Source organism: Canis aureus, unplaced genomic scaffold (genome assembly GCF_053574225.1).
Source record: "Canis aureus isolate CA01 unplaced genomic scaffold, VMU_Caureus_v.1.0 ptg000284l_RagTag, whole genome shotgun sequence".
Taxonomy (NCBI): Eukaryota; Metazoa; Chordata; class Mammalia; order Carnivora; family Canidae; genus Canis; species Canis aureus.
Genome location: NW_027554529.1, coordinates 1 through 21,329, shown reverse-complemented (window position 1 = coordinate 21,329; position 21,329 = coordinate 1). Strand labels below are relative to the sequence as shown.

The 21,329-nt window shown below is 39.5% G+C and overlaps 2 pseudogenes; both read right to left on the bottom strand.

The window, feature by feature from the left end:
- Nucleotides 1-509: 509 nt before the first annotated feature.
- On the bottom strand, nucleotides 510-1,464 carry LOC144309956 (18S ribosomal RNA; annotated as a pseudogene).
- A 15,804-nt stretch (nucleotides 1,465-17,268) lies between these two features.
- Nucleotides 17,269-18,223, bottom strand: LOC144309955 (18S ribosomal RNA; annotated as a pseudogene).
- Nucleotides 18,224-21,329: the final 3,106 nt, after the last annotated feature.

The window sequence follows — 21,329 nt, the reverse complement described above, 5'->3', positions numbered from 1 at the left end:
CCTTCTTAGACTATATTTTAAATTTACATTAAAATTTTGTTTTTTTTTAGGTAAATTTAAAGTTGAACTAAAATTCTGTTTGTGGGCAACCAGCTATCACCAGGCTCGTTAGGCTTTTCACCTCTACCCACAAATCTTCTCACTATTTTGCTACATAGATGAGTTGATCCTTTTAGATTGTTTATGGGTAGCTCGTCTGGTTTCGGGGAGCTTAGCTTAAGTTCTCTTTGTTAAGTCGTTTCTGGCTAGTTCATTATGCAAAAGGTAAAAGGGGTAATCTTTGCTGTTTAATACTGTTAAGATGTCTTTCATCATTCCCTTACGGTACTATCTCTATCGCTCCAATTAAAATTTCTATCTCCTATACTTTTATTATTTAACTAAATGTTTTACTTTATATGTCTGTGATACTTAAGTTTGGGGTTAGTTGGGCTAGCTTTTGTTCAAAGTGGTCATAAGTAATGAAATCTTCTGGGTGTAGGCCAGACGCTTTAGTTAAGCTACACTTTGATTAATCCAAGCACACCTTCCGGTATGCTTACCTTGTTACGACTTGTCTCCTCTTGTGTCTTAGTTAAGTTAATATGGTTATGGTTGTGTCTTATTACTTGAGGAGGGTGACGGGCGGTGTGTGCGTGCTTCATGGCCCTATTCAATTAAGCTCTCTATTCTTAATTTACTACTAAATCCTCCTTCAGTTTTTAATTTCATAAAAACGTTCGTGGAATGTTCTTGGGTAGAAAATGTAGCCCATTTCTTCCCACCCCATAAGTTACACCTTGACCTAACTTTTTTATGTAAAATGATTGTGCTTACTATTCTACCTTTTGAGGGTTTGCTGAAGATGGCGGTATATAGACTGAATTAGCAAAGGGTGGTGAGGTTTATCGGGGTTTATCGATTATAGAACAGGCTCCTCTAGAGGGATATAAAGCACCGCCAAGTCCTTTGAGTTTTAAGCTATTGCTAGTAGTCCTCTGGCGAATTATTTTGTTGTAAAATTATCTATGTTTAGGGCTAAGCATAGTGGGGTATCTAATCCCAGTTTGGGTCTTAGCTATCGTGTAGTCAGATTATTATAAAGTCACTTTCGTGGTCTATTTTATGGTAACTGTAGCTTTTTACGGCTTAGTTAAGTTTTAACTTTAGTGCAAAGGTATCTTAAACACGCTTTACGCCGTGGGCCTATTAGTTTGGGTTAATCGTATGACCGCGGTGGCTGGCACGAAATTTACCAACCCTTTTTAGTATGGCTTAGTCAAACTTTCGTTTATGGCTTAATTTTTATCACTGCTGTATCCCGTGGGGGTGTGGCTTAGCAAGGTGTTATGAGCTACTTAAGAGTGTGCTTGATACCTGCTCCTTTAGATCACTGCTGATTTTAAGGGCATTCTCACTGGGGCGTGGAGACTTGCATGTGTAAGTCTACTAAGAACTAATAGGAAGGCTAGGACCAAACCTTTGTGTTTATGGAGTCGTGCGACTCATCTTGGCATTTTCAGTGCCTTGCTTTATTAATTAAGCTACATTAACTTATACTGAAATTGTAGTGTGTATAATAAATAAAATACATAGTAAATATGAGAGGAAAAAAAAAGGGGATGCTATCTATAGATAGACCACGAGATCGAATGCGTGTAAGACTGTTGTGTTAAGTTAACTAGAGTAGCAATACATTTGTATACAATTTAAATAAAGCTTGTGAGTATTGTATGCACTTAGTCCTGTTTTTGGGGTTTGGCAGGACATAAATAAGTGTATAATAGATGACATGAGTTTATGGGGGGTAAGGGGGGTTTGTATAAGTTAACTTAATGTCTTGCGCGTGTACGTACGTGTACACACGTGTACGTACGTGTACACACGTGTACGTACGTGTACACACGTGTACGTACGTGTACACACGTGTACGTACGTGTACACACGTGTACGTACGTGTACACGTGACGTACGTGTACGTACGTGTACGTACGTGTACGTACGTGTACGTACGTGTACAACGTGTACGTACGTGTACACACGTGTACGTACGTGTACACACGTGTACGTACGTGTACACACGTGTACGTACGTGTACACACGTGTACGTACGTGTACACACGTGTGTCCTAGAATTATATGTCCTGAAACCATTGACTGAATAGCACCTTGATTTTATGCGTGAGTTGATAAATGATAATGAATAAGTCCAGCTACAAGTTATTTGACTGCATTAGGGCCGCGACGGGCATATTCCCTGAGAGCAGAAGATAAGTTAGAGTTAGTGCCGTTGCGGTCATAGATGAGTGATAGCAGATTCCCCCCCTAAAAATAAAAGATACCAAATGCATGACACCACAGTTATGTGTGATCATGGGCTGATTAGTCACTAGTCCATCGAGATGTCCCATTTGCGAGAATTAGTAGGATTGGAATAAATAGAGTCATGGCCCTGAGGTAAGAACCAGATGCCAGGTATAGTTTCATGATAGTAACCCCCACATTAGCATGGGCCCGGAGCGAGAAGAGTGACATTACAGGCAAGGATTGATGGTTTCTCGAGGCATGGTGATTAAGCCCTTATTGGACTAAGTGATATGCATCTAGTTACTGTTGAGGATCAATGGGTTGTGGAATTGGACTAGACATGTCCTATGTAAAGATATAATATCATGTACATGCTTATATGCATGGGGCAAGCCATTAATGCACGACGTACATAGGGGAGGGAAAGAAGGATTTTTTGGAGATACTGACATAGCACAGTAGAGGTGGTCCAATATATGAATGTAGGGGGTGTCAGGGAATAGTTTAAGAAGAATTTCAGCTTTGGGTGCTGATGGTGGAGCAAGAGCTTCTTCCTTGAGTCTTAGGGAGGGCGACTACTCTCCATTTTTGGTTTACAAGACCAAGGTAATGATTATACTACAAAGACTCTTCATTTTAGAAGATTATTTTCGATAACGCTAATTGTTGGCATTAGAATCAATAGGATGGTGAAATATAGAATTGAGGCGACCTGTCCGATAATGATGAAAGGGTGTTCAACTGGCTGTCCTCCAATCCAAGTTAAAGTGAGAAGATCGGCGACTAAAAGTCAGAATAGGCATTGGCTGAGATATTATACTGCGTTGCTTAGATGTGTGGAGGAATGGAATGAATGCTAAAATTAGGATGGAGAATACTAGGGCGAGTACACCTCCTAATTTATTAGGGATAGATCGTAGGATGGCATAGGCGAATAGGAAGTATCATTCAGGTTTGATATGTGGAGGGGTGTTTAGGGGGTTTGCAGGGGTGTAGTTGTCTGGATCTCCTAATAGGTCTGGTGAAAATAAAACTAGTGATATTAAGACTAGGAGCAGGAGTAGGATTCCTAGGATATCTTTAATTGTGTAGTAGGGGTGAAACGGAATTTTGTCTGAGTCTGATGTGATTCCTGAGGGGTTGTTGGATCCGGTTTCGTGTAGAAATAGGAGGTGTACTATTGCTAGAGCTGCGATGATGAATGGAAAGATAAAATGAAATGCAAAGAATCGTGTTAAGGTTGCTTTGTCTACTGAGAAGCCACCTCAGATTCACTCTACTAAGTTGGTTCCGATATAGGGGATGGCGGAGAGAAGGTTAGTGATTACAGTTGCCCCTCAAAATGATATTTGTCCTCACGGCAGTACATAGCCTATGAATGCTGTGGCTATGGTTGCGAATAGTAGTACAATTCCAATGTTTCATGTTTCTATGAATACATAGGATCCATAGTATAGGCCTCGTCCCACATGTATGAATAGGCAGATGAAGAATATGGAAGCGCCATTTGCATGTATATAGCGGATAATTCAGCCGTAGTTAACGTCTCGACAGATGTGGGTGACCGATGAAAAAGCTGTGGCCGTGTCCGATGTGTAGTGTATAGCTAGAAATAAACCTGTTAGAATCTGTAGAATCAAGCATACTCCTAATAAGGACCCGAAATTCCATCAAGCAGAGATGTTAGATGGCGCTGGGAGGTCAATGAATGAATTGTTGACAATTTTGGCTAGTGGGTGGGTTTTTCGAATGTTGGTCATTAATGTTCTTATAGTTGAAATACAACGATGATTTTTCATGTCATTAGTCATGGTTAAATTCCATGTAGGAATAATGATAACATACATTGTATTTATTTTAAGTATCGTTTTTGTGATGAGTTTTGTGGGTTTTGCCACTAAACCATCTCCTATTTATGGTGGGCTTGTGCTAATTATTAGCGGTGGGATTGGTTGTGCGATTGTTCTGAATTTTGGGGGTTCTTTTTTAGGGCTGATAGTGTTTTTAATTTATTTGGGGGGTATATTAGTAGTATTTGGTTATACAACTGCTATGGCTACTGAGCAATACCCTGAGGTGTGAGTTTCAAATAAGGCTGTTCTAGCGGCTTTTATTACTGGTCTATTGTCTGAGTTGTTGACTGCTTGCTATATTTTGAAGGATGATGAGGTGGAGGTAGTATTAAAGTTTAATGGAATAGGGGATTGGGTAATTTATGATACGGGGGACTCTGGGTTTTTTAGTGAAGAGGCTATGGGTATTGCGGCTTTATATAGTTATGGAACCTGGTTGGTGATTGTTACAGGTTGGTCGCTGTTAACTGGTGTGTTGGTTATCATGGAAGTTACCCGTGGTAATTAAGGATTAGTAGGCTGAGAATTATAGTTAGTATGAACGATAGGAAATAGAGCTTGATGAGACCCTTTTGATTTGAAATAAGGGTAGAAGATTTTATTTGGAAATACGAGATTGATTTGGGTAGGATGTTTTCTAGTCAGATGGAGTCCAGAAGTATAGATGCTGATTTCTGGCTGATGGTTAAACTTGTTTTAGGTGTGAGGCGGTGCATAATGGTTGGATAATAGCCAAGGAGGGTGGAAAATTTAAAGTAATTAGATGGATAGTTAAATTTGAGTCCTTGTATGGTAAGGTTTAGTTCTAGTGCCAGGATGAAACCCAAGATAGTTACTGCAAGGGCTATCATTTTTAGATAATGAGGCATAGTTATCTGTGGGATGGTGGTGGGTGTGATGCTGTGGGAGATAATGTATCCTGCAAATACACTTCCGATAAGGAGTCGTTTAATAGAGTTAATTAGGAGAGGATTATTCTCGTTGATAAGGATTATAGGGGAGAAGCGGGGCTGGCCTAGTAGAGCGAAGAATATAATTCGGGTGCTGTAGGCAGCGGTTAGGGATGTGGCAACGAGTGTAATTAAGAGGGCTCAGGCGTTGGTATTCGACGTGTTAGCGGACTCGATGATCAGGTCTTTGGAGTAGAATCCTGTAAGGAAAGGTATGCCTGTTAATGCGAGGCTTCCGACAATCAGGGAAGTTGTGGTGAAGGGAAGGACTTTAAATAGGCCACCTATCTTTCGAATGTCTTGTTCATCGTTTAGGCTGTGGATAATTGACCCTGAACATATGAATAACATAGCTTTAAAAAATGCGTGAGTGCAGATGTGTAAGAAGGCTAGGTAAGGCTGGTTAATGCCAATTGTTACTATTATTAGGCCTAGTTGGCTTGAGGTAGAGAACGCTACAATTTTTTTGATATCGTTCTGTGTAAGAGCGCAGATTGCAGTAAATAGTGTAGTAATAGCCCCTAAGCATAAAGTGAGGGTTTGAATAGTTTGATTATGCTCTATTAGTGGATGAAAGCGGATAAGAAGAAATACTCCTGCTACAACTATTGTGCTTGAGTGAAGTAGGGCTGATACAGGAGTGGGGCCTTCTATGGCTGAGGGGAGTCAGGGATGTAAGCCGAATTGAGCAGATTTACCGGTAGCTGCTAATAGTAAGCCAAGTAGCGGCAAATTAAAATTATCGTTTGTTGTAATAAAGATTTGTTGAAGGTCTCATGTGTTTAAGTTCAATAGAAACCATGCTATGGTTATAATGAAGCCTACATCTCCAATACGGTTATAGAGGATAGCTTGTAGGGCAGCTGTATTTGCATCGGTTCGGCCGTATCATCATCCAATAAGTAAAAATGATATAATGCCAACTCCTTCTCAGCCAATGAATAGTTGGAATATGTTGTTTGCGGTGACTAAGACTATTATAGTAATAAGAAATAAGAGAAGATACTTGAAAAATCGGTTAATATAAGGATCGGAGTGTATATATCATATAGAAAACTCTATAATAGACCACGTGACAAAAAGGGCTACGGGCACAAAGATTATTGAGAAGTAGTCTAATTTAAAACTCATGGATAGTTTTATGGTCTGGATTGTTATTCAATGTCAGTTTGAAACAATTGTTTCCTGTCCTGAGTAGATGAATATTATTGTGGGAATTATGCTAATTATGAATGCGTAAGAAGTAGCGGTTTTTACATAGTATGGGTATAGCTTATTTTTGTAGAGTTTAGTAGAGGTTATAATGATGGGCAAAGTAAGAATGACTAGAGCTGTGATTATGCATGAAGTAAATATATTTATTACTTTTATTTGGAGTTGCACCAATTTTTTGGTTCCTAAGACCAATGGATTACTTCTATCCTATAAAAGTTGAAAAAGCCATGTTCTTATACATGGGAGCATGAGTTAGCAGTTCTTGCAGTACTTTTTCGGTAAGCAAAAAGGTTTGAGCTTTTATTATTAGATTCACAATCTAATGTTTTTGTTAAACTATGCTTACAGTAGATGGGACCGAGAATAATTTTAGGGTTAAGGGATAGGAGGAGTAGAGGCAGTAGATGCAAGGTTATTAGGGCATTTTCTCGTGTGAATGACGGTTTGATATTTTTGATATGGTGGGAATATTTACCACGCTGTGTGGTGATTAGTATATAAAGTGAGTATAGGGCAGTGATGGTGATGTTAATTCCTATTAGAATAATAGTAATGTTGGATCATGAGAATGAGGATATCACTACAAATAGTTCTCCGATAAGATTAATTGTTGGAGGAAGAGCCAGATTTGTGAGGCTTGCTAATAACCATCAGGCTGCTATCAGGGGAAGGAGGGTTTGAAGTCCTCGTGCGAGAATCATAGTACGGCTATGGATTCGTTCGTAATTGGAGTTGGCTAAGCAGAATAGCATCGAGGATGTTAAACCATGGGCAATTATTAGGGCTGTTGCACCTATATAACTTCATGGTGTTTGAATAAGAACCGCTACAATAACGAGTGCCATATGACTAACTGAGGAGTATGCAATTAGGGATTTTAGATCTGTTTGACGGAGACAGATAGAGCTTGTTATGATTATGCCTCATAGAGATAATATTATGAAAGGATACGCTATGAAGTTGGTCAGGGGGTTTAGTAGGGTTGTAATTCGTATCATGCCATAGCCTCCTAATTTCAGGAGTACGGCGGCAAGTACCATGGAGCCGGCAATAGGGGCCTCTACGTGTGCTTTTGGTAGTCACAAGTGGAGGCCGTATAGAGGTATCTTTACTATGAATGCTATCATGCATGCCAATCATAAGAAAACATTAGATCAGGAGTTTGGCAGAGGTTGAATTCAGTATTGAATTATGAGAAAATTTAGGGAGCCCATGAAATTGTGGATGTAAAGGAGAGCTACTAGGAGTGGGAGAGATCCTATTAAAGTATAAAATAAGAAGTAGAGCCCTGCGTTTAGTCGTTCAGTTTGATTCCCCCATCGGGTAATAATGATCAGGGTTGGGATTAGTGTTGCCTCAAATAGGATGTAAAAGAAGATAAGTTCAGAGGCGGTGAAAGTTATAATTAGGAACAACTGGAGAAGAATCAGTATTGAAATATATAGTTTTTTTCGAGTTAAGGGTTCTTTTGATAAATGGTGTTGGCTTGCTATAAGTATAAGGGGTAGAAGTCATGTTGTAAGTGCTAGTAGCGGTGCTGATAGGGAGTCAGAGAAAAATATTAAGGAGGGGTTCAATGTATTATCATTTGGTTGATTCAGGTAGAATAAGCTGATTAAGCTGATTAGCAAACCATATGTTGTCGTGTTAATTCAGATTATGTTAGGCTTTGATACTCATGTAAGGGGGATCAGTATGATAGTGGGGATGATAATTTTTAGCATTGTAAGAGGTTTAGGTTTTGTACGTAATCAGTCCCGTAGGTGTTAGATACTATAACTAGTAGAGATAGTCCTAATGCTGCTTCGCAGGCAGCAAATACTAGTAGTACGATTGGTATCATGCTGGCTAATGTAAGGTGGTTGTTGAGAATAGTTACAGATATTATTACAAATAGTGATAATATTATGCCCTCTAAGCATAGTAGCGATGATATTAGGTGTGATCGATAAACAAGTATACCTATTAGAGAAAGAATGAATGCCAGAAAGATATTAATATATACTATGGACATATGATAATTATGAGATAAATCATAATCTAATGAGTCGAAATCATTTGTTTTGGCTTAAACTAATTATCATATTCGGTTCATTCTAGCCCCTTTTCGGTTCATTCGTACGCTAGGCTTGCAGCTAGGAGGGAGATTAGTAGGAGTGCTATGATAAGTATTGTTGTCAACTTGTTGGTTTGTGACGCTCAGGGAAGTGGGAGTAGGAGTGCGATTTCTAGGTCGAAAAGCAGGAATGTGATGGCAACTAGGAAGAATTTTATAGAGAAAGGTAGGCGAGCAGATCCCATGGGGTCAAAACCACATTCGTAGGGGCTTGTCTTGTCTGTATAAATATTTAGTTGGGGAAGTCAGAATGCGATTAGTACAAGTAAGGACGCTAGGGTTACATTAGTTATCAAGGTTAGTATTACGTTTATTACTTCTTTCCAGGTTGATCTGGAGCTAACTGATTGGAAGTCAATTGTACTAGTTATACTAAAGAAATAGGATCCTCATCAATAAATAGATACATATAAGAATAGTCAGACTACATCAACAAAGTGTCAATATCATGCAGCGGCTTCAAATCCGAAGTGGTGGTTTGATGTGAAGTGGTAGTATAGTTGTCGGAGAAAGCACACGATAAGGAATGTGGAGCCAATAATTACATGTAGTCCGTGAAACCCAGTAGCTATAAAAAAGGTAGATCCGTACACTCCGTCGGAGATTGTAAAAGATGTCTCGTAGTATTCGGAGGCCTGTAATAGTGTAAAATATACGCCTAAGGAGATTGTAATAAATAGGCCTTGAAGTATGTGTTTACGATTGCCTTCTATTAAACTATGATGGGCTCAAGTAATAGATACTCCGGAGGCTAGGAGGACTGAGGTGTTGAGTAGAGGAACTTCTAGTGGGTTAAGAGGAATAATGCCGGTGGGAGGTCAGCAACCTCCAAGTTCAGGAGTAGGGGCTAGGCTGGAATGGTAAAAGGCTCAAAAGAAGCCTGCAAAGAAAAATACTTCTGATACAATAAAAAGAACTATTCCGTACCGTAGTCCTTTTTGTACAATAGGGGTGTGATGTCCTTGGAATGTGCCTTCTCGGATCACATCTCGTCATCACTGGTATATGGTTAGCAGGTTGGTTGTGAATCCTAATGTAAGTAGGGATATTGAGTTATAGTGAAATCATATGATAAGACCCGATGTTATAAGAAGGGCAGAAAGGGCTCCTGTTAGCGGTCATGGGCTTGGGTTAACTATATGGTAAGCGTGAGTTTGGTGGGTCATTAGGTGTTGTCATGTAAGTATAGACTTACTAGTAAGGTAAAGACATAGGCTTGAATTAAGGCAACAGCAAACTCTAGAATCGTAAATAGAATTAAAATAATAAAAGTGATGAAAGCTGTGGTCGCGCTAATATTAATAAGAGCTAAGGTAGCCCCTCCAATCAAATGGATTAGGAGGTGTCCTGCAGTAATATTGGCGGTTAATCGAACGGCTAGAGCTATGGGTTGAATGAATAGACTAATAGTTTCGATGATTACTAGTATTGGAATTAGGGGAAGAGGGGTGCCTTGGGGTAGAAAGTGTGCCAAGGATGCTTTGGTCTTATAGCGGAAACCGGTAATTACTGTCCCTGCTCATAGGGGGATTGCTATTCCGAGGTTTATAGAGAGTTGTGTCGTGGGCGTAAATGAGTGGGGTAGTAGTCCAAGTAGGTTAGTTGAACCAATGAATAGAATTAGTGATATAAGTATGAGAGCTCAGGTTCGTCCCTTTTGATTATGAATTGCTAGTATTTGTTTTGATGTTAATTGAATTAATCATTGCTGAATGGAGATTAACCGATTATTGATTAGGCGATTGGGTGCTGGGAATAAAATGGAAGGGAATATGACGATCAGTACTACAATAGGGAGACCTATTATTGAGGGGGCAGCGAAAGAGGCGAATAAATTTTCGTTCATTTGTTTTCTCAAGGATTATGTTGACTAGTGATTTTAGTAGACTTGGTTATTGGGTTTTCCGGGTAGTGGTGATTTGAAATTTTTAGTTGGAATAGAATGAAGAGGGTGAGAAATATTGAAAAGATTATAATAAATCAGGTGGATGTGTCTAGCTGTGGCATTTCATTAAGGGGAGGTTAAAACTCCCAGTCTTTAACTTAAAAGGTTAATGCTTTATAGCTTCTTAATGAGTAAGTCTAGTCTAGGTTATACTATTAAGGCAGATCAGGTTTCAAAATAAGATAGGGGGACTATTTCAAGAACAATGGGTATAAAGCTATGGTTAGATCCGCAGATTTCAGAGCACTGGCCATAATACAGTCCCGGTCGTATGGCTATAAGGGTGGTTTGGTTTAGTCGTCCTGGAATAGCGTCAGTTTTTAGACCTAGTGATGGAACAGCTCATGAATGCAAAACGTCTTCTGAAGAAATAAGTATTCGGATGGTTATTTCAGTATTCGGATGGTTATTTCTATTGGGAGGACAACTCGGTTGTCTACTTCTAATAGTCGGAGTTCTCCTGGCTTTAATTCTTGTGTTGGGATTATGTAGGAGTCAAAGTTTAAGTCTTCATAATCAGTATATTCATAGCTTCAGTATCATTGGTGGCCTATTGTTTTCACGGTTAAAGAGGGGTTATTGATTTCGTCTATTATATAAAGGATTCGGAGGGAAGGTAGAGCGATTAGGATTAGGATAATGGCGGGTAGGATAGTTCATACTGTTTCTACTTCCTGTGCGTCTATTGTGCTTGTATGAGTTAATTTTGTAGTCAATATTAGGGAAATGATGTAGAGAACTAAAGAACTGATTAAGAATACAATTATTAGTGTATGGTCATGAAAATGAAGTAGCTCCTCTATAATAGGGGAGGTTGCGTCCTGTAATCCGAGTTGAAATGGGTACGCCATAGAGGTATATAGGGGTTTCACCTATAATTTAACCTTGACAAAGTTATGTAATATTTTACTAATACCTCCTGATTGAGAAAGACATAGTGGTTATGACATTGGCTTGAAACCAATTTTAGGGGGTTCGATTCCTTCCTTTCTTATTTTTGGATTACATATGTAGGTTCTTCGAACGTGTGATATGGAGGGGGACATCCATGTAGTCATTCAATATTAGTTGTAGTAAGTTCTACTATAGCAACTTCTCGTTTGGATGCAAAGGCCTCTCAGATTATAAAAATTATAAGCATCACCGCTGTAAGCGAGATAAACGATCCTATAGAGGAGACGGTATTTCAGGTGGTATATGCATCTGGATAGTCAGAGTACCGACGAGGTATTCCGGATAAACCTAGGAAATGCTGAGGGAAGAAAGTTATATTTACTCCCACAAATATAATTGTAAAGTGAATCTTTGCTCAAGTATCGTTAAGAGTATAACCTGAGAATAAGGGGAATCAGTGGGCAAATCCTCCCAAATCCTCCATAATGGCAAAAACTGCTCCCATTGAGAGCACATAGTGAAAATGAGCTACAACATAATACGTATCATGAAGAACGATGTCTAAGGACGAATTAGCTAGGACAATGCCTGTTAGCCCGCTACTGTGAATAAGAAATAAACCCTAAAGCTCATAGCATAGCTGGAGATCATTTAATTTTGCCTCCGTGAAGTGTTGCCAGTCACTAAATACTTTTACTCCTGTTGGAATAGCGATAATTATAGTGGCGGATGTGAAGTATGCTCGTGTGTCTACGTCTATTCCTACAGTAAACATATGGTGAGCTCATACGATAAAGCCTAAAAACCCAATAGATATTATTGCCCATACTATTCCTATATAGCCGAAAGGCTCCTTTTTCCCTGAGTAGTAAGTGACAATGTGAGAAATTATTCCGAACCCTGGCAGGATAAGAATGTAAACTTCAGGATGTCCGAAGAATCAGAATAAGTGTTGATATAGGATAGGGTCTCCTCCTCCAGCGGGATCGAAAAATGTCGTATTAAGATTACGGTCTGTTAAAAGTATTGTAATTCCAGCAGCCAGTACAGGCAGGGATAGTAGGAGTAGAACTGCTGTAATTAGTACTGATCATACAAATAGGGGGGTTTGATACTGGGATATTGCAGGGGGTTTTATGTTGATAATAGTAGTAATGAAATAATTGCCCCTAAAATAGAAGAGACTCCGGCTAAATGTAAGGAGAAAATTGTAAGATCAACGGATGCTCCTGCATTGGGCCAGATTGCCAGCCAGTGGGGGTAAACGGTCCACCCCGTTCCTGCACCTGCTTCTACCATAGAAGATGCTAATAGTAGAAGAAAAGATGGAGGAAGAAGTCAGAAGCTCATGTTATTTATTCGGGGGAATGCCATGTCCGGAGCACCAATTATTAATGGCACTAGTCAGTTTCCAAAGCCCCCAATTATAATGGGCATGACTATGAAGAAGATTATTACGAAAGCATGGGCGGTTACGACGACGTTATAAATTTGATCGTCGCCTAGTAAAGTACCGGGCTGACCTAGTTCGGCTCGGATGAGGAGGCTCAAGGCAGTGCCTACTATGCCGGCTCATGCTCCAAATAGTAAGTATAAAGTACCAATATCTTTGTGATTAGTAGAGAACAGTCATCGGTTAATGAACATAGGTAAAATGGCTGATAAAAGCATTAGACTGTAAATCTAAAAATAGAGGTTTAAGTCCTCTTTTTGCCAAGCTCTGTGGTGAATTTTCATATTGAATTGCAAATTCAAAGAAGCAGCCTAGACGCCGCCGGGGCTTCTCCCGCCTTTTTTTTCTACGCGGCGGGAGAAGGTAGATTGAAGCCAGTTACTAGGGTATTTAGCTGTTAACTAAAATTTCGTGAGGTAGAAGCTCACCAATCTAGGGAGGGCTTAGCTTAATTAAAGTGTTTGATTTGCATTCAATTGAGTAGAGATAGATTCTTGCAGCCCTTAGAGGTGATTTGGTCAGGGGTTAAGTGTATAGCACTTGCTTAGAGCTTTGAAGCTCTTGGTCTGGTCTAACCTAAACTCCTAGTCCAAGACTGATAATATAGGTCTAACCTAAACTCCTAGTCCAAGACTGATAATATAGGTGTTAGCGGGAGTAGTATAGTTGAGATAATGATTAAGGGGGGTAGTAGGGTTGCCTTTTTTGTGTACTCGAATTGTCATTTTATTTTTATGTTATTTGTGGACGGGAATATGGTAAGTGCGGTGCTATATGTGAGTCGCAGGTAGAAATATAAGTTAAGTAGAGCGGTGATGGCTATTAGTGTTGGAATAATAATTATGTTATTTTTTGTTAATTCTTGAATAATTATTCATTTAGGGATGAAGCCAGATAATGGGGGTAGTCCTCCTAGGGATAATATTAAGATTAAGATTATGGAGGTGATTAGGGGAAATTTATTTCATATGTGGGATAAGGATAAGGTTGTGGTGGATGAGTTTAATATGAATAGTATGAAGGTAGATAGTGTTATTAGAATATATAAAGTTAAGTTTAGGATTATTATTGTAGGGTTGTAAATAATGATAGCGGCTATTCAGCCTATGTGGGCAATGGAGGAGTATGCTATGATTTTTCGTAGTTGAGTTTGATTTAGTCCGCCTCAGCCTCCTACTAGAACGGATGCGAGGGCTATTAGTATAAGAAGGTTGGTGTTAATTGATGGGGAGATTTGATATAGGATGGATATAGGTGCGATTTTTTGTCATGTTAGTAGGATTATTCCTGATATAAGTGTTACTCCTTGTGCTACTTCGGGAACTCAGAAGTGGAATGGAGATAGGCCTAGTTTTATTGTTAGGGCGGTGGTTATTATGATGGATGCGATGGGGTTTGAGATTTTTGAGATTACTCATTGGCCGGAGTAAAGAAGGTTAATGGTGACTCCTATTATTAGTAATATTGAGGCAGTAGCTTGTGTAAGAAAATATTTTGTAGAGGCTTCTATGGCTCGTGGATTATACTTTTTTATGAGGATAGGGATGATGGCTAGCATGTTTATTTCGAATCCAATTCAGATCAGTAATCAGTGCGAGCTTAGTATGACGATTATGGTCCCTGCCATGATAGTTGCTATAATAATAGTGAGAATAGGGGGTTTTATTAGTACGGGAAGGGTATAAACCAACATTTTCGGGGTATGGGCCCGATAGCTTAATTTAGCTGACCTTACTGTAGAATATAGTGTAAGTTTGGTAGCACGAAGATCTTTGAATTCTTAAGATTAGGTTCGAAGCCTATTATTCTAGAAATAAGAGGATTTAAACCTCTATTATTTACTCTATCAAAGTAACTCTTTTATCAGACATATTTCTTATGTTTGGGGTGGGATACTCGCGGTAATAATGGGTAAGGCAACATGTCATATGCATAGGGCTAAAGTTAGGGGTAGAAAATTTTTTCACAATAAGTGTATTAATTGATCATAGCGGAATCGAGGGTATGATGCTCGAATTCATAGGAAGCAGATAGTTAGTAAGAGGGTTTTTATAGTGAAGTTAATAGAGTAGAGTTCTGGTATAAATGGGTTGTGGAATGCACCGAAGAATAGAATTGTTGTGAGGATATTTATTATAATGATATTTGCGTACTCTGCTAGAAAGAATAGGGCAAAAGGACCCGCTGCATACTCTACGTTAAATCCAGAAACTAGTTCGGATTCTCCTTCAGTTAAGTCGAAGGGGGCTCGGTTAGTTTCTGCTAGAGTAGAAATGAATCATATCATGGCTAGGGGCCAGGCCGGAAAGATTAGTCATATATGTTCTTGGGTGATAATTAGTGTGGATAGTGTAAATGACCCGTTTATTAGGAGGACTGATAGGAGAATGATTGCTAGTGTTACTTCATATGAGATTGTTTGAGCTACTGCTCGGAGGGCTCCGATTAGAGCGTATTTGGAGTTTGAGGCTCATCCTGACCAAAGGATGGAGTATACGGCGAGACTTGATATTGCTAGTATGAATAGGACTCCTAAGTTTATATTAATGAGTGGGTAGGGCATTGGGAGAGGGATTCATATAGTTAGGGCTAGTGATAGAGCTAGAATGGGGGCTAGAATGAATATTGATATGGAGGATGTAAGTGGTCGTAGAGGTTCTTTTGTGAAGAGTTTTACTGCATCTGCGATTGGTTGAAGGAGGCCGTAGGGGCCTACGATATTAGGCCCTTTTCGAAGTTGTATGTAGCCTAAGACTTTTCGTTCAACGAGGGTGAGGAAGGCTACGGCAAGAAGGATTGGGATGATAAGAGAGATAATGTTGATAAAGAACATTTTGTTAGGGAGAGGAATTGAACCTCTGATAATAAAGGTTTAAGTTTTACGCAGTTACCGGGCTCTGCCACCCTAACAAAGCCCCTTTTCTCGGGCTTATGAGGAGATAAACTGGTTAGATTGAGTTGACTTCATCTATTAGTTTTAAGGCGCCTTTGTGAGGTAGGCCTTACATCCCTTGTCCTTTCGTACTGGGGGAGGTTATATAATAGATAGAAACCGACCTGGATTACTCCGGTCTGAACTCAGATCACGTAGGACTTTAATCGTTGAACAAACGAACCCTTAATAGCTGCTGCACCATTAGGATGTCCTGATCCAACATCGAGGTCGTAAACCCTATTGTCGATATGGACTCTTGAATAGGATTGCGCTGTTATCCCTAGGGTAACTTGTTCCGTTGATCAAAAATTATTGGATCAATAAGTGATGTTATATTTTGACTTGTGGGTCTAAATTTTAATCACTCGGGAGTTTTTTTATATTCCGAGGTCACCCCAACCTAAATTGCTAACCCACAATAATGGTGTAATGTTATGCCTTGTAGGTATTTAGTATCCATAAGTTTGGGTTAGTTAATTAAAGCTCCATAGGGTCTTCTCGTCTTATTGTGGCATTCCCGCCTCTTCACGGGAAGGTCAATTTCACTGATTGGGAATAAGAGACAGTTAAACCCTCGTGTGGCCATTCATACAAGTCCTTATTTAGAGAACAAATGATTATGCTACCTTTGCACGGTCAGGATACCGCGGCCGTTAAACAAGTGTCACTGGGCAGGCAGTGCCTCCAATACTAGAAATGCTGGAGGTGATGTTTTTGGTAAACAGGCGGGGTTTGTGTTTGCCGAGTTCCTTTTACTCCTTTTAATCTTTCCTTAAATGCATGCCTGTGTTGGGTTAACAATAGGGTAGATAAGTATTTCATTTTTGGGTTGATATTATCAGATTGTTAACTATCAGTGGTCTATCCGTTTCTGATATAAGCTTATGCGGGGAGAAAATAGTTCTTGTTACTCATACTAGCATTGTTGCTTCTATATTTAAATAGAATGGCCAGGAGGTATAATTAGGAGTTGATGTAATATGATTGGGATTAAGTTATATTGTTTGTTGAGCTGGAACGCTTTCTCAATTGGTGGCTGCTTTTAAGCCAACTATGGTGATGTTAGTATATACTCTCTAATAAAGGTTGTATCCTGATTCTAAGAAGCTGTACCTTCTTAGACTATATTTTAAATTTACATTAAAATTTTGTTTTTTTTTAGGTAAATTTAAAGTTGAACTAAAATTCTGTTTGTGGGCAACCAGCTATCACCAGGCTCGTTAGGCTTTTCACCTCTACCCACAAATCTTCTCACTATTTTGCTACATAGATGAGTTGATCCTTTTAGATTGTTTATGGGTAGCTCGTCTGGTTTCGGGGAGCTTAGCTTAAGTTCTCTTTGTTAAGTCGTTTCTGGCTAGTTCATTATGCAAAAGGTAAAAGGGGTAATCTTTGCTGTTTAATACTGTTAAGATGTCTTTCATCATTCCCTTACGGTACTATCTCTATCGCTCCAATTAAAATTTCTATCTCCTATACTTTTATTATTTAACTAAATGTTTTACTTTATATGTCTGTGATACTTAAGTTTGGGGTTAGTTGGGCTAGCTTTTGTTCAAAGTGGTCATAAGTAATGAAATCTTCTGGGTGTAGGCCAGACGCTTTAGTTAAGCTACACTTTGATTAATCCAAGCACACCTTCCGGTATGCTTACCTTGTTACGACTTGTCTCCTCTTGTGTCTTAGTTAAGTTAATATGGTTATGGTTGTGTCTTATTACTTGAGGAGGGTGACGGGCGGTGTGTGCGTGCTTCATGGCCCTATTCAATTAAGCTCTCTATTCTTAATTTACTACTAAATCCTCCTTCAGTTTTTAATTTCATAAAAACGTTCGTGGAATGTTCTTGGGTAGAAAATGTAGCCCATTTCTTCCCACCCCATAAGTTACACCTTGACCTAACTTTTTTATGTAAAATGATTGTGCTTACTATTCTACCTTTTGAGGGTTTGCTGAAGATGGCGGTATATAGACTGAATTAGCAAAGGGTGGTGAGGTTTATCGGGGTTTATCGATTATAGAACAGGCTCCTCTAGAGGGATATAAAGCACCGCCAAGTCCTTTGAGTTTTAAGCTATTGCTAGTAGTCCTCTGGCGAATTATTTTGTTGTAAAATTATCTATGTTTAGGGCTAAGCATAGTGGGGTATCTAATCCCAGTTTGGGTCTTAGCTATCGTGTAGTCAGATTATTATAAAGTCACTTTCGTGGTCTATTTTATGGTAACTGTAGCTTTTTACGGCTTAGTTAAGTTTTAACTTTAGTGCAAAGGTATCTTAAACACGCTTTACGCCGTGGGCCTATTAGTTTGGGTTAATCGTATGACCGCGGTGGCTGGCACGAAATTTACCAACCCTTTTTAGTATGGCTTAGTCAAACTTTCGTTTATGGCTTAATTTTTATCACTGCTGTATCCCGTGGGGGTGTGGCTTAGCAAGGTGTTATGAGCTACTTAAGAGTGTGCTTGATACCTGCTCCTTTAGATCACTGCTGATTTTAAGGGCATTCTCACTGGGGCGTGGAGACTTGCATGTGTAAGTCTACTAAGAACTAATAGGAAGGCTAGGACCAAACCTTTGTGTTTATGGAGTCGTGCGACTCATCTTGGCATTTTCAGTGCCTTGCTTTATTAATTAAGCTACATTAACTTATACTGAAATTGTAGTGTGTATAATAAATAAAATACATAGTAAATATGAGAGGAAAAAAAAAGGGGATGCTATCTATAGATAGACCACGAGATCGAATGCGTGTAAGACTGTTGTGTTAAGTTAACTAGAGTAGCAATACATTTGTATACAATTTAAATAAAGCTTGTGAGTATTGTATGCACTTAGTCCTGTTTTTGGGGTTTGGCAGGACATAAATAAGTGTATAATAGATGACATGAGTTTATGGGGGGTAAGGGGGGTTTGTATAAGTTAACTTAATGTCTTGCGCGTGTACGTACGTGTACACACGTGTACGTACGTGTACACACGTGTACGTACGTGTACACACGTGTACGTACGTGTACGTACGTGTACGTACGTGTACACACGTGTACGTACGTGTACACACGTGTACGTACGTGTACACACGTGTACGTACGTGTACACACGTGTACGTACGTGTACACACGTGTACGTACGTGTACACACGTGTACGTACGTGTACACACGTGTACGTACGTGTACACACGTGTACGTACGTGTACACACGTGTACGTACGTGTACACACGTGTACGTACGTGTACACACGTGTACGTACGTGTACACACGTGTGTCCTAGAATTATATGTCCTGAAACCATTGACTGAATAGCACCTTGATTTTATGCGTGAGTTGATAAATGATAATGAATAAGTCCAGCTACAAGTTATTTGACTGCATTAGGGCCGCGACGGGCATATTCCCTGAGAGCAGAAGATAAGTTAGAGTTAGTGCCGTTGCGGTCATAGATGAGTGATAGCAGATTCCCCCCCTAAAAATAAAAGATACCAAATGCATGACACCACAGTTATGTGTGATCATGGGCTGATTAGTCACTAGTCCATCGAGATGTCCCATTTGCGAGAATTAGTAGGATTGGAATAAATAGAGTCATGGCCCTGAGGTAAGAACCAGATGCCAGGTATAGTTTCATGATAGTAACCCCCACATTAGCATGGGCCCGGAGCGAGAAGAGTGACATTACAGGCAAGGATTGATGGTTTCTCGAGGCATGGTGATTAAGCCCTTATTGGACTAAGTGATATGCATCTAGTTACTGTTGAGGATCAATGGGTTGTGGAATTGGACTAGACATGTCCTATGTAAAGATATAATATCATGTACATGCTTATATGCATGGGGCAAGCCATTAATGCACGACGTACATAGGGGAGGGAAAGAAGGATTTTTTGGAGATACTGACATAGCACAGTAGAGGTGGTCCAATATATGAATGTAGGGGGTGTCAGGGAATAGTTTAAGAAGAATTTCAGCTTTGGGTGCTGATGGTGGAGCAAGAGCTTCTTCCTTGAGTCTTAGGGAGGGCGACTACTCTCCATTTTTGGTTTACAAGACCAAGGTAATGATTATACTACAAAGACTCTTCATTTTAGAAGATTATTTTCGATAACGCTAATTGTTGGCATTAGAATCAATAGGATGGTGAAATATAGAATTGAGGCGACGGTGAAATATAGAATTGAGGCGACCTGTCCGATAATGATGAAAGGGTGTTCAACTGGCTGTCCTCCAATCCAAGTTAAAGTGAGAAGATCGGCGACTAAAAGTCAGAATAGGCATTGGCTGAGGGGTCGGAATATTATACTGCGTTGCTTAGATGTGTGGAGGAATGGAATGAATGCTAAAATTAGGATGGAGAATACTAGGGCGAGTACACCTCCTAATTTATTAGGGATAGATCGTAGGATGGCATAGGCGAATAGGAAGTATCATTCAGGTTTGATATGTGGAGGGGTGTTTAGGGGGTTTGCAGGGGTGTAGTTGTCTGGATCTCCTAATAGGTCTGGTGAAAATAAAACTAGTGATATTAAGACTAGGAGCAGGAGTAGGATTCCTAGGATATCTTTAATTGTGTAGTAGGGGTGAAACGGAATTTTGTCTGAGTCTGATGTGATTCCTGAGGGGTTGTTGGATCCGGTTTCGTGTAGAAATAGGAGGTGTACTATTGCTAGAGCTGCGATGATGAATGGAAAGATAAAATGAAATGCAAAGAATCGTGTTAAGGTTGCTTTGTCTACTGAGAAGCCACCTCAGATTCACTCTACTAAGTTGGTTCCGATATAGGGGATGGCGGAGAGAAGGTTAGTGATTACAGTTGCCCCTCAAAATGATATTTGTCCTCACGGCAGTACATAGCCTATGAATGCTGTGGCTATGGTTGCGAATAGTAGTACAATTCCAATGTTTCATGTTTCTATGAATACTAGGATCCATAGTATAGGCCTCGTCCCACATGTATGAATAGGCAGATGAAGAATATGGAAGCGCCATTTGCATGTATATAGCGGATAATTCAGCCGTAGTTAACGTCTCGACAGATGTGGGTGACCGATGAAAAAGCTGTGGCCGTGTCCGATGTGTAGTGTATAGCTAGAAATAAACCTGTTAGAATCTGTAGAATCAAGCATACTCCTAATAAGGACCCGAAATTCCATCAAGCAGAGATGTTAGATGGCGCTGGGAGGTCAATGAATGAATTGTTGACAATTTTGGCTAGTGGGTGGGTTTTTCGAATGTTGGTCATTAATGTTCTTATAGTTGAAATACAACGATGATTTTTCATGTCATTAGTCATGGTTAAATTCCATGTAGGAATAATGATAACATACATTGTATTTATTTTAAGTATCGTTTTTGTGATGAGTTTTGTGGGTTTTGCCACTAAACCATCTCCTATTTATGGTGGGCTTGTGCTAATTATTAGCGGTGGGATTGGTTGTGCGATTGTTCTGAATTTTGGGGGTTCTTTTTTAGGGCTGATAGTGTTTTTAATTTATTTGGGGGGTATATTAGTAGTATTTGGTTATACAACTGCTATGGCTACTGAGCAATACCCTGAGGTGTGAGTTTCAAATAAGGCTGTTCTAGCGGCTTTTATTACTGGTCTATTGTCTGAGTTGTTGACTGCTTGCTATATTTTGAAGGATGATGAGGTGGAGGTAGTATTAAAGTTTAATGGAATAGGGGATTGGG